This window comes from Dipodomys spectabilis, unplaced genomic scaffold (genome assembly GCF_019054845.1).
Source record: "Dipodomys spectabilis isolate Male_0828 unplaced genomic scaffold, ASM1905484v1 ptg000421l, whole genome shotgun sequence".
NCBI lineage: Eukaryota > Metazoa > Chordata > Mammalia > Rodentia > Heteromyidae > Dipodomys > Dipodomys spectabilis.
The window spans coordinates 48955-64316 of record NW_024871098.1 but is presented as its reverse complement, the minus strand read 5'-3'; the positions used below and the strand labels follow the sequence as shown (position 1 = coordinate 64316).

Genomic DNA, 15362 nt, shown 5'->3' with positions numbered 1-15362 from the left:
TATTTGCTTGGTAGATTTTGTTCCAGTTTTTCACATCCAAAATGTGTTTGTTTTTATTAGCAATGTGTGACTCCTGAAGGCAGCAGATAGAAGGATCTTGCTTTTTAACCCAATTAGACAGTTTATGTCGCTTAATTAGAGAGTTAATCCCGTTAATATTGAGATAAGACTCTGAGCTATTTGGGAGTTCCTGCCTTTGATAAAATGGCAGGTGGATAACACCTTCTTGTGGGCTGAGACAACTGGGTTCTTCCTATGGTTCTTGGATTCTCAATTTTGGTGTGCTTTCTTAGCCTTTATTGTGGTCTTGTTGGTTTTCTAGGTGTAGGTCATCTTTAAGTACCTTTTGTAGGGCTGGAAGGGTGGAGATATATTGTTTCAATTTTCTTTGCTATGGAAGGTTTCTATTTGACCTTCGGTTATGAAGGAGAGTTTAGCTTGTACAGTATTCTTTCTAGATAGTTGTTTGTCTTTAGGGCATGGCATACATCATTCCAGGCTCTTCTGGCTTTAATTGTCTCTGCCGAGAAATCTGAGGCGATTCTCATTGGTTTTCCTTTATAGGTGATTGTTCTTTTCTTTTTGACAATGTTATGGACCTTTTCCTTGGTCAGAATTTATCTTGTGCTGATTATAATGTGATGGTGGGATGTCCTGTTATAGTCTGGTCTACTTGGAGTTATAACAGATTCTTGTATCTGAATAGGTCTATCTTTTTGCATGTTTGGTAAGTTATTTGCTAGGATCCTGTTAAACAAATTTCCTAGACTATTAACTTCTCTGAAGAGGAAAGAAGGATGACCAATAGACACATGAAAAAATGCTCAACCTCCCTAGCCATAAAAGAAATGTAAATCAAAACAACATTGAGATACCACCTCACCCCAGTTAGAGTGGATATAATCAAGAACTCTAGTAACAACAGATGCTGGAGGGGATGTAGACACACGGGATATTTACTACGTTGTTGTGGAGGTGTAAACTTGTTCAACCACTTTGGAAAGTAGTATGGAGGTTCCTCAAAAGAGTCCACCTAGAGCTCCCCTATGACCCAGCAATCCCACTTTTGGGCATTTACCCAAATGATCACAAACAAGACCACTATAAAGCTACCAGCACAACTATGTTTATTGCTACATTATTTACGGTAGCTAAGATATGGAACCAAAACAGATGCCCCTCAGTAGATGAATGGATCAAGAAAATGTGTTATATATACAAAATGGAATTCTATGCCTCCATCAGAAAGAATGATATCGCCCCATTTGTTAGGAAATGGATTTGCCTTTCTTTTATGAAGAAAATACATCAATTCTATTGCATTTTTAATGCCTTATGATACTGAAGATTAAAATATAAACTATTAAAGCTTGAAAATAACTCATTTTCTTAGGAGTAGGACACAAAAGACAAGCTTAATCCATTTTAAAAGACCCTTATTTATACTACAAATTCACTCTTATAACTACAAAGATTCTAAAAATAAGAAGTGCAGTGACACAAATGAAATAATTTAACTGAATCATCTATTCAAAGGACTATGTTAATAGAAAACCAAGTTATAATAATAGTTAGCTTACCCAAGTCACTTACATCCTTTTATTCTATTTTATTTAGTTTCATAAGAACTGGTTTTTCATAAAATGATGCACAAATCCTATATACCCACTTACATTTTCAGATTTTAACAATATTTATTTCAGAAATGATTTTTGCTCTATAGTCAATGAACTTAAATAATACTAAAATATTCAAAGGGTCTTCAGAAATTACAAGACTCACTCTGGGATGTTATTTATATTGGAAAAGATTCGAAAAGCCTTATTTGTTAATGTTGTGATAGTTACTCCCATAAAAGAAACATTAGTGAAGATCTCATTGCAGGTACAAAACAACTTCAAATGCATCCACAATCTGGAGGTGACACATGCTTTTTGTTTGTTTGTTTTTGAAAGGTATATCTAACAAGCATATCCACAACACTGATTTTCAGTCAATATGATGGGATATTCAAACCTAATAAATACAGGGTAGATTATCTTAGTGAGAATAAATATGATCTTACGAAGAAAGTTGTTTTCAATAGAAATCCGGAAAGAGTTTATCCACTTTGTGTTTCATAGGATTAACCAGAGAGTAATACCTGTTTGGTCAAGTTGGCCAAACACACTCAATGTGTATATGTTAAAAGTATGACCAATTTAAGAGGTCAAATACATATTTTGTACTGACAGTCATCTTACAGAAATAACTTACTACCTAATTATTTCTGTATCTTCCTACCTAACATATAAAAGGAATTGAAAGTGATCTCTTTTGTCTAACTTAATGTTGTAAATATTTTGATTATGATGACATTATTTGACATATATATGTACAGAAGGGTGGTTCCAATAACATGACATGACAGAATGCTGATAAATAAAAACATTGCAACACAGCTCTTTTCAACCTCACCCTGTCCACATTGGCAAACAACATTGCATCAGCACACGCGCACATATACATATACACACATGTGTGCACATGTACACACACATATACATTCAGAGTTTATCATACAAAAAAGTTCAAATAAAATATTAGTGATTAGTACAAATGATAGTTTTCCTTATTAAAAAAAGTACACAATCTAGTCACCATGCATGTTTCATTGTACTTGCCTCTCCACAAATGACCACTTAATTTATTTTAATTAATTAATTAATTTGTTTGGTTCTAATACTAAGGCTTGAATTCAGGGCCTGGCTCTGTCCCAGAATTTGTTACTTTTTTGTTTTAGTTTTCTCAAGGCTAGCATTTTACTGCTTTCCCACAGCTCCATTTCTAGCTTTTGCTGGTTACTTTCAAATCAGAATTTAATGGCCTTTTTTTCCCCTGCTTTTTCTGGTTTCAAACCACAATCCTCAGATTTCATCTTTCTTATTAGCTAGGATTAAAAACAAAAGCCACCAGTGTGGCTTCTTTTTCCTCTATAGTTATTAATGCACATACTTAGATAGTAATTTAAAACTGAGTGTATAGAAACAAGATGTATAGTGATGATATTGTCCTTTCAGAAATTCATGGTAGTAAATTTCTTCTTAAGGCCATAAACAAAAAATACCATGATATAATATAAGAGGACTCACTATTGAACATATGAGGTATAAGAGCTTTCTAATAGGTCCATTATTTATTGTTGCCCAACATTAGGAAAAAGTATAACGCAGTAATAAAATAGAAGTCCTTTGTATGACTACTTAAATTTCTTGTTTTTGTAAAGACACACATTTTCATCTAAAATAAGTAGGCCTGTCTATTGTCTTCATGTGATTTTGATGATTGAAGGTGCTTAATGAGAAGTCAAAATGTATTAGTAGTTCTTTGCTATCAATTAAATCTCACTTTTTCTTCCTGGAGAATATAATGATTAAAGCAATAATTCAGAATCAGCAAGCAATAGTTCAGAATCACGCTTCCAGTGCAAGTGGATCACCAGTAAGTAATCCTCAATACCATTTTCCACAAAGTTTTGTTACAGATACAATCGGCCTTCCTTCTCTAGCTGCTTTTCTAGAATAGACACATTCGTTCATTGTACAGGAAAAGTGTGATTTAACTGATTTGTCAGATCTGTTACTAGAATTGTCAAGGATTTATATTCTTGTCTGTAATTTAGTCAAAGCTATGTATCTTTGGGTAGGCTACTAAAATGTATTTACTAATTTCAAGTAAATACATAAATTCTATTTCCATCTCTTTTTTAAAAATAAAATTGTTTCCTCTATAAATTGATCAGAGGCATGGATGGAATTTGTGGCTAGCTAGGTCATTGTACATCTTTCTCTTCCTCTCTCTTTTTCATGATTCTCAGATAATATGATTGCTCCATAATTATCTTAATTTATTTTGCTTTTATATTTTTGCTTGCATCATTTCACTTTCTGCTCTGCCATTATCCCAATCATTTTCATAGAAAGCATTATTTCCTATTTTCTCATTCCTAGAATAAGCTGCACATGAAGACACCACTGGTCATCATTTTCAGCCTATAACTTTGAATATAGAGGAAAATCTTTCTCTTTTCTCTATCAATTCCCTATTCACCAGTGAGAATAATTTAGAATAGAAAACATGGAAAAAGAGAAAACAAATCATGGTGAAAAAACAGAAGCAGAAAATTCATTGGATTTTTCTGACCAGTTCAACCAATCTGAATTATTGGGGAAATACATAGGCACCTCATTCCCAGTGGTACTCAAAGTCACTGGTTAGGCAATTCTGATGAAGACAAGGAACAAGATGAAAAAGTGAGGAATGGTATCATTTGCAAGAAAAAAGATGGAGAAGGATCCAAGCAAATTTCTTCTTTGGGCTGCCGAAAATACTCAGCTTACTACAGTGTAGACACTACTTTCCAAAAAGGCCACTCATGTGAATATTAGGAATGAGGATGAGTATACCCCACTTCATTGGCAAGCCTACAATGGACACTTAGACCTTGTCCATGAGTTGGTGGCTCGAGGCAGATATTCATGAAATAATTGCCAATGGCCGGACACCCCTGCACAGTGCTTATACATGGAATAATACCAGAATTGCTTCTTTTTTACTTCATCATGATGCATATACCAATGTCCAAACTAAATGCCTCTTGACCCCCTTGCATCTTGCTGCTGGGAATAGAGGTAGAAAAAATATGCTGGATTGCCTTCTGTTGAACCATTTTATCAAACCAGGTCTGAAGAACAACTTGGAAGAAACTGCATTTGATATTGCAAAAAGCATAATATGTATCACTACATCTTTGAAGTTGTGGAAGGCTGTTCAAATTGTTCTCATATGTTGTAATGGTTCAGTTAAGTTTCTTAAATTTCAAAAATGATGGTCCATCTTTGTGTCCTTCCAAAATATTCTCACAATACAAAGTAACAGCAATATCTTACTATAAAAATTCATGGATTCCATGGTATTCTTCCAAGTGAATTGCCTGACTTTGATATCAAAATGTATTCAAGACTTGTTTGTATATATCTATAATGATTTCTGCAGAGTTTGTGATTTTTTAAAATCAGAAATAAGTTTAACTTACCTGTTGAAATGAGTAGTAAAGAAACTAAAGATATTTCTGGTACTTGTCTGAAAAAGTTTATTTTAAAATAGTCTGTATTCTGTTTGTATAATGTCCAAAATCTATTTCATTCTCTCCAAATATAATACTTTGAATTCTACATTGATTTATAATATATAGGTTCATTAATAAATGTGTCCTTTCAGATTGCATTCCATATAGAAACAGTTTAAGATTCCGTTTTTCCTAGGTCCTTATAGTATTTTATTTCTTTGAGATAAAATGACAATGTTATCTAATTTCAAATGTTTTGTAAAGGTTATGCTATGTAAAGGCCTTTCTAAGATGAAGAGTTAATACACTGAAGACAAACTTTTAATTCTATGAACTAAATGTATTCTTTCACTTGTATCTTTGTAATCAACTTTTTAATAACTGTTTTTCATTTCTTGAATCCGAAGAATACTTCACAAATTTCCATATCATCCTTGTGGAAGTGCCATGTAATTCTCTGTATTGTTGCAATTTGGGTAGATGTGCTGCTGAAGCATGTAGTATCTTGTAAATTTAAGTATTTAATGATGCAATCTTAATATAGGCATATATCTTTCGTTGCCTATTTGTAAAAAGGAAACCTTATTGTTCCTAGCAATGCTATTGATCTTATTTCCCTAAAATTCTGTGTAGAGTGGGGAAAAAATGTATATTGTTTAATCGATTGCTCACATTTCAACCTTTTTTGTCAATGGCTATTTTAAGTCTTTTTCATTTTAAACCTGATCATACATTGAAGCCTTTATAGCTAGGTCCAAAGGTGATGGCTTTTTCAAGTACTTATTTGTCCAACTGAGTTAGATTTGTGGAGCTAGGGGATTCAAAGTAAGCTTTGCTCAAGAGCTACTTCTAAACTTGTGCAGCTTAAAATGTCCCAAATGAGGTCTTACTGGCACAAATGTCTCCCTGACCCTTTCTCATTCTTCCATGTAGGAACAGACCAACCAGAGTATCTTACCCTGACAGCAAAGATTGTCTTACTGCAACAAAATTAATCTTAGTTACAAGGGATCACAGAGAGATGAACAGTTCAGACAGCACTGTTCAGACTAGAAGGTATTTTATCAAAATATAATTGTTTATTATACCTATCATTTCAAAAGTAGCTAAAGCCAAGAAGGTGAAAAATCATTCATATGCATGATTACCTAAAGTCCTGGTCTGTCTACCTTCCAACCAGGCAGGAACTTACACTACAGCATTTACATCACCAAATATTTCCATAGCTGCAGGAGAAGTCCATATATTTCTCCTCGATTTTAGGCCTTAAATTGGTAATGTTTTTATCACATTGTTTCCTCTTGCCTCCAGTCTGTAAATCTACAAATGGTAAATCTTTAGGCCTAACCCTACCAAACACTGAGGTAGAGATAATGGAATAAAACTTTAAAACAGAGTTGCCTTTGATATCCTAACAACAACAGAACAATGCAAAACATGTGCCTTTTTATTATATTACATATAGTTATATAATTTATACTTATATGTGCTGATTTTATATTTTACACAGTGAAACTTACTAGAATCAGTTGATAATTTGAGAAATAAATTTATATTTATTTATTCCAATAAATACAATTGGAATATAAATAATTACGTTTAGAGTATATATTAGAATATAAAAGTATCAATGCAATATCTTCGGTATTAACTTGGGATACCTTCTAAATATTCTTGGTCATCTTAATTCACATGGTAAAAAAACAATGTTGTTTTCCTCTAATCTATAAGGGATTTTACACTGCTGCTCTGTTTATTGTTTAACTCTCTGGTACCAAACTGTTTTCTCCATATTTTTGAATCATATTTTTGAACCCAAATTTTGCTGATGTTATTTCGAAAAAGTATTATTCTTTTGCAGGACCCAGGGTTCCTAGTATCCCAGGTCCCAGTTATCCACATCATCAGATAAGAAGGGCAAGACGTCTCACCTAGGCCCATGCAATATGCCATCAGAAAGTAATTGAAGACCCATCTCAAATTCTCATTTCTTATAATATTTCAGGTCCTCAATTCCTTGAGACATAGGAATTAGCAGTAAGCAATTGTGAAATGCAAGGCAACATAAAGATGAGATAAAAAAAAATCTGAGAGAAAGTACTGTAATTCAAATTTCCAATTTACAGATGACCAGCCCATATGAGTGAGCAAGATCACAAATTTCACAAGATTACTTTTAATACCTCTCTCCTAACGATTAATGAAATATTTCAGTCCAGCATATGTAGGCCAAAAAAATAGTTCCTGGAATGATAGATCCATAATTGGTCTACCAAGGCCAGAAAAATTTGACTTAGAGGTCAAATATAATTCAGAAAAAACATTAATTGAGAAGATCCTTAGTGCTTCAAAACACTGGTACTTCAGTAAAACTTGATTCTGTAGTATAAAAATGTTGTCATTCCCAATCCAATGATAACCTACATTTAATCTCCTGAAAGTATACTCCTTTTCAAATAAACTTTTTAAAATCACATTCGCCAAAATAACATTTGACAAGTAGATGATACTTAGTGACATTAAAAGTTTTTCAAGTGGAGGGAGCAATTTACAATAGAGTGGATTTATTTACCCAGCACTAATGTCAAATAGTTTCAACCATTCATTAAACTGTAGAAATAATACCACCCAACCTTTGTGTTGTTCAGTAGGTGCCTTGCAGAAATGTGTTAAATAGATCAGCCTCCCATGTTTCAAACCCAAACATTAGCTAATAAAGTAAATTTCATCACATAATGAGGTACATTTTAAAAAGTCACAAATAGTTGCCTTATCATATGTTGTTTTATGTTTTCCCTGTCTGTCTAACATAGTAAAAACTATGACTTGAAGTCTTGAATATGGGTACTCATCAGAGATGTGACAAACATAAAATCTGTCTTCTATATCTATCATATTTCTCTATAGTAGTAATTATTATTTTTCTTTTTTTCCAAAACATATAGGTAGCAGAAAATACTATCCCACGTAAAATAAAATAATCACAAACCATTGTACAAAGGCATTTATAAAAATTAGTAGTTAGGAATACATTCTAAGCCATTTTTAAACTTTCTTGTTGACTAAAGATTCACATCTCCAGACTTGCGAATTTTTATTGCAGATGAATGAATTATGGAAATAGAAGTTGACATAAGTTCAAGTATTTGCAGGACTGAAACTCCATGGAATGTGTATAAACCTTTAAAAATATAACAGACATTTTAAGAGAATGACTATCTGGAAGATGAAACCAGAGAAGAATAATAGTAAAGACATAGAATGAATGAAAAATGGAACAAGGGACAAGTACAGCTAGAATACTCAATGTACACATGTGATAAAGGAAGTAGTAAATCGGAAATAAATCTTGGAGAAGGGGTTGGTTCAGAATGATAGAAAGAGTAACTCTGATCCAGGAGCATTGGACAATTAGATGGACATATTTAATTGTAACATACTTGCACAAGCTTTTGAAATGCAGCTTAAAAACACAACAACAACAAAAAAAAACAAAATCACACAAAAATTACAACCAAACAGCAATCTCTAGGAGTTTGAATATAACCTCTCAAAATTTTAAGCAGTTAATGAAGGCAGTCTTGGGAAAGCAAAAAAAAACTGTTCAAAGAGGGCAGTACGGGGTAGAGGAGAATTTTGAACAGATTTAAATAGATTGTCTAAGGTTATAAATCACCTACATCTGCTGCAAATATTTTCTTCTTCGAGTTCTCTTTGTCTGAACTGGATCCTCCAGTCCTGAACCGCACTTGATAGCTTGTGAAGATAGAATGATAGAAACAAGTTCAAGAACCCATTACTCCACTGGAGAAAAAATAATCCTCTGTTTTCTCGCATATCTCTTCATTACTATATTTTCATAATTTTAAGTCAAGTGATTTTGAATTATATCTTTCCTTCTTTTTTCTGGCAAAGTAATTGGTCAAAGTAATTCACTAAATATTATCTGCCATTTTTTTCTATCAATCTGTTTACTTGTCCAAGCGAGTACATTAAACTTCCCCCTTGCATTTGGTTGCCACGAAAACCCAACATCTATGATAATGAGGACAAACTCTAATGTAAAACTTTGTCTCCAAAAAACCAGTCCAAGAAGCTGTGATCACAAATATTTAGGATTCTTTTTTCTTTTACCTTGAAATTCTTCTTGTGTCTAAAGTGCCCACAAAAATAAATACTCCACCACTTTTTGCTTCAATCACTTCTAACCTCAAAGATGTATTTTGCTAACAATATGCTTAGAGGAAACAAAAAAAATACTCCACTTTTATCTTCTCTCTTAATATTCTCCTTAGATACCATATCAGGAACAGTGAAGTTATTCTTTGGAAAATTATTTCAATAGATTATTTTTTGTCTTCATTTTGCATTTGCTCAACAAGTTGTATGGAGAAGAATAGAGTTAAATCACCCATTTCTTGGATGACAGTGTCTGTTACAAAGGACAATGCTTCTATGTCCTACTTCTATGTCCTCTTCTTAGCTCTTGCGTGATTTCCAATTAATCACAGATTATTGGCTTCAAGTCTAGTGAAGCTGAAGGACTATAAGGCCTCCCCCACTGCTACATCTTCATGGTTTCTCTTTTAAAACTCTTTTATTTGGATGTGGAATTTATTTCCATGTCTTCGTTCAATCTATTCCACATTGTAGTGAGGCAAATACGCTCTGTAAAATCACTTTAGGTAGCAAAAATATTATGACAATCTATATCAAAAAGTTTTGGCTTCTTTCCACTGCTTAGGCCAATACACTGAGCTACTGCTTCTTTTTTTTTTTTTTTTTTTTTTTTTATTTTATTTGAAAACATACTGTACAGAGGGGTTACAATTACATGGGCAGGAAAATGCATACATTTCATACCAAGCATTGCAGCCTCCTCCTTTGTTTACCCTTCACCTCCCTTCCCAGCCTCCCCCCTCCCCCCCACCCAATCATACCCCCCTCCCTCCCCCCCACCGACATTGTAAAGCTGGTTTTGACATGACATTTTGTACTTCTCATTGTTTGAGCTACGGCTTCTAAGACCACGTTTTCTTACCTTTTCAATTTGCTCAATTCTTTTCTGATCCCAAAACTTTTTGCCGAATGTAATAAGAGAAGTCCTCACTATCTCATGTTAATAAGGATATTATGTTTTTGTGAGATACTTAGAAATATGAAATCATTGGTTTGAAGTATCCAATCAGATTTTTTTCTCTTTTTCAGTATTTCACATGCAAAGGCATTTTGGAAAATATTACAAACAGAAAAACGTATACCCAATACCTTCTTTCATTGTGGAGGGCACTTTCTCCCTAAATATTTGGACCCAAATTATCTTTTTCAGAGAATTACTGTTTGATAATTAACGGTCAATGCACAAATTTTGATATCTTATTTTTTAAAGAAGTTTGAATTTAAATTACACTACGACATTGTTTCACATAGTAAGAGTATATTTCCTGGGTAAGGACAATTCTCAAGGAAACCTACAGGATTGATAGCAAGGTTTCTGAGGTTTGTTTGTTTAATGTAAAAATGAGCCATCTTTACCCACATTGCTCCCTCTCAGTTAAGTCTCCATGGATTTCTTTGCATGAAAGCCTTTTTTCCCAGGCAATTTTAAATTTTCTTCATAGGCTATGTTGTTACAAACTTTGAACAATTAAAATTTACCTGTCATAATTTTAAAACTCTTTTGAAATTCCTTTATCAGAATCGCGAATTCACCAACGCTAATTCCAACTTTACCATCAATAACAGTTAAAATGTTGTTTTCATGACATAGTGTCCATGAAACTATTATCTTCCAGTGGCTTTGTTATGCATATATATGTCCATGTAAGCTGATGCTGAGCAAAATGAACTCCAAGATATGGAAACAGAGATTTTTATTTACAATTGTTGTTTTTAATGTACTATGTAACTTCTATTTTCTTTGACCAAGGACAAACCAATTTAATAGCAATACTCACAAAATAATATGTTGGAAATGTACATTACAACTTGTGAGGAGTATTGGGGTGAAAGAAATTTATGAGAAAAATGAGAGAGGGGGTAACAAGTTTGAAAAGACATGTATTCAGTACCTTACAATTACTGTAACCACACTGTACATCACTTTGCTAATAAAAAATTTAAAAAATAAGCTGCATGAAATAAATATCATGGATTAGTATAATAAATATTATTCTTTATGTAGTAACTTTTTAAAAATCAATACTAGCTGGCATCTAATTTGAATTAATTATCCCTTTTTAATCAGAGGATCATCAACTTGAATGTTATCCAACTTGACAATATTTTCACAATATACTTGCCTATATTTTCAAAAAAGAATAAATATAGTACTTTCTCATGCTAAAACCGAAAACAAATTAATTCTGGTGAAACCCATAACTTTTAAAAGTAAGTAAGTTGTTAAGAAGACAGGATATATGTGTTCTTCAAATTCCTATGACTAATAACTACTCATTTTCAAATTCTGAACATTCTATATCTGAGAGATTGAAAACAATACGTGTTTGCATGTTATATAATTCTGCAATAGATGCAGTTTCCAATGTGGTGATACAGATTGAGAAGTCAACAGAAAAATAGCCACATTCTGGTAGAGGATAAAACTATAAAACATCTGTAATAATTAATTCTTTAAGAGTAAGCAATTGTTTATCAAAGTAAGCTATTATTTCTATGACCATCAATCCCAAGATTTATCTCATAAAGTCATCCTAGCCCAACAGTTTCCAACTTGTATGGTGCACCTCAAAATTCCCTTAATTCACATCACAAATAGCTTATCTCTATTGTGAAATAATACTACACCTCTGTGTGATGCCCTCTTTGTTCTGGAAAGAACACCTCAATAAAGTGGGTTCCATAAATTTTACCCCCAGTGGTATTCTTGACATCAGAACACTTGTAAATACTATTTATATTTTATAATTTTTTAACTATCATAGATATTCAGGATGCTAAGATGGGAAGATTACAGTTGAAAGTCAACCCAGGCAGGAAAGTTCCTTAGATTCTTATCTCCTATAAACTTCTCAGAAAACGCCAGACACAGGTGGCACTGAGGTTGAAGTGGTAGGGCACAAGCCTTGAGCAAAAACAGGCTCAGAGACAGTGTCCAGGCCCAGAGTTCAAGCCCTAGGACAAACCAATAAAACAAAACAAAAATAAAAACAAACCTCAAAGCTAGCATTTTTCTCATTGTATAAAGAGGCACGTAATTAAGGAAATTGCTTCCTGTGTTACATATATGTAGAAGAAAGAATATGTCACACAATTATTCTCTTCATACCATATTATACCAAAGATTCAAAAAATGCTATTTTTCTTAATTTATAAATTAATTTCATCCATTTGTTGGCAACTCTGTCTATATTATTCACATTATCATTTTATATATGAACTGATGGAATTATCTCTTAAATAACTTTTAATTATAACTCTTTTGAAAGAATCTTCTAGGCAAATAGAATGTTAGAATCATTTGTGAGTTTTTCAATTAAACACTCTACTTAAAAATAATTTTGTAGTATCATATAGAATATGAAATTACAAACAAAACCAAAATATTTATTTTAAATCTACGTTCTAATTTAGCAAAATCTACATAGTCTTACATTAGATGAACTTTGCTTTTTCTCCAGGGATACCCTTTTGTAATCCTTCATCATTTCTTTGGAATCCAAAAGAATGATGATTATTTACTTTTTCAAATTTTCGATGGGAATCATGAGCCATTTTGCATCTAGGAATGTTCTGTAAAAAAGAGAGCATTTAAAACACAACTGAATATTATATATGTGTTGCATTTCAATAGGAAACTTGACTTCTCAAACCATAATGACAAAATTAGCCCAAACTTCCAACTGTGTATTCCTTTCTTGACTGGTTTGCTTTATTAAGACAAAATTATACTACCTGGTCCAGAGAAGGTATCACTACATAATTCCAATCTCTAATCTGCTAGAATTCTAGGCTTGTATCACATTGCCCTGCCTAGTTGGTTGATTTATTTAATCTAGGTAGAGACTAACAATTCTAAACTTCTCCAGTGATGTTATCCACCAAAGTGACTCCTCAGACTGTTTATCTACTATTTTCAAAGATTTTCTAACATTTCATACAGGATATGAACATTTTCAGATGCACCTGAACGGGTCTCTGATTCATTCCTCCATGGATCTGATCCCTTGAATTATGATTACTTGACTCTCTTACTATATCTCGTCCCTACCTATGTAATATTCTCAAACTTTTTGAAGAATTTCACTTAAGACTTTCTAATATAAAAAATTATCACTTGATTCTAGTCTTACTCAGGACATATTTTCTATTGTTTTCTAACTTTTCTACATATTCTGAGAGTTGTTTCATTTGTGTGTGCACATATAAGTGCCTCTGTGTGTATGTGTATATTTGTATACATGTATGCAAAAGTGTCAAGCTCTTATTCATCAATCTTGCTCATCAATCTTGTTCATGACTGGTATTCCATCACCTGAGCCATTCTTCCAATTCAGCTTTTGGCTGCTTAATTATAGGTAGTGTCACAAAGATTGTTCTGCCCAGGCTGTATGCAAACTGATATTCCCAGACTCCTTTACATACTTAGGTTTTATTTTTCTAGGAGTATCAACTTTTAAACTAAAAACATTTTTGTGAATGTAAAGTCTAAGCTGTAGCCCAGATTTTTAACTCAAGAATTGATATAAAGATAGATGAACATACACATTACATATGGTGAGTGTACATTGTTAGAAATGTGATCTTAAGCTGGGTGGCAGTGAGATCTAAGGATTGAGGTTCAAAGCCAGACTGGGTAGGAATGTCCTGGAGACTACTTTCTCGAATTAACTACCAGAAAACTGGAAGTGACACTATGGCTCACGTGGTAGAATATTAGCCTTGAGCCAAATAGCAGAGGGACAGTGCCCAGGCCGAGTTCAAATGTCAAAACCACCACCAACAAAAAATATAAGTAAAGAAAAATAAATGTCAGCCACCAGTTCATTGCTAATATAATCCTTGCTCTCTCAAGATGGACATTTTTTTTTCCTAGTTAAATTCATGCTCTTATATCTGACCTTTATTGGGGAAGAATTATTCTTCCATTCTACTTTTAACAAATTTGCGTGATTAGCAAGCGTTATTTAGAAAGGGAGTGGACTCATACTTCATGGTTCACGTAGGAGTAATACTTTCTCTATATCACTCCCGTAAATCTACATACTGGACTTGGAATTATTGTTTCAATGTTGTCTTATTTGTAGAGTCTTCTATAGTGTATTGAACCCTTATACTTAAACACAAAACTTCTCTTTCTCCTATTATTGCTATTGTTTCTCTTACTGTTAACTCATGTGCACTTGGGAAATAATGCATAGCACCTACACTCACAAAAGAATGATTTGAGAACCTTCTTCCTATTTCAAATTTGCCTTAATTTACTGAGAACTTTAAAGTTTGAAATCAATGTACTCATGGATAATATATTTATAAGCAATATAAATTTCATATTTTCTCTTTAGTAACTTGTCTCTGAAACATGTGTTACCTCAGGTCCAAAGATATCCTTGTGTTATTTCAGTGAAGAAAGAAAACATTCATTATACCTCAAGCAGCACAATTGATTGTTACTTGAAGTAACTGTTACTGGATGTGGACACTGATCCCAGGAGAGGAATTGAAAATAGAGGAATGACAAAATTCAAGTTAACTTGTGCTTTCCTTTTTATTGTACAAGAAAAATATCCCAAGGCTTGAAGGAATCTCTGTCCCTGACTTGTTCGAGTGTGTTCTTTACTTATATGAAACTTTTCTGTAAACTTCTAGTTTAGAATATTACCAAAAGAAATAATATGCCATTTGAAGGCCAGCATAGAACAAAAGGAAATAACGTTGTTTTAAAAGTGTTCTACTGCAAAGAAACAAAGTCATGGAGGTTTTAAAGTGTATTATGGATGGATATTTGAACCCTGAGATGATTCGCTTGTTGCAGGAATCAGTTATCAATTCCTTTAGTCTGGTCCTGATTTCTCCATAGCAATAAGGATTCCAAAAAAGCAGGATCCAGTGAGCATGATCAGCAAAAGGAGCCTCTTCTCAGACTAGTACTCCTTTAAGGAGGGTCCCAAAGAAATATGTGGAGTTTTTTGCTTGTTTGTTTACTTTGTGTTGGTTCTGGGGCTTGAAGCCAGAGGCTGAACCCTGTCCCTTAAAAATTGTCTTTCCTGTCCACCTGCCCCCAAAGCTAGTACTC

General features: G+C 33.2%; 1 pseudogene; it reads right to left on the bottom strand.

The window, feature by feature from the left end:
* Nucleotides 1–5504: 5504 nt before the first annotated feature.
* LOC122097318 lies at nucleotides 5505–5604 on the bottom strand (annotated as a pseudogene).
* Between the last annotated feature and the right edge of the window lie 9758 nt (nucleotides 5605–15362).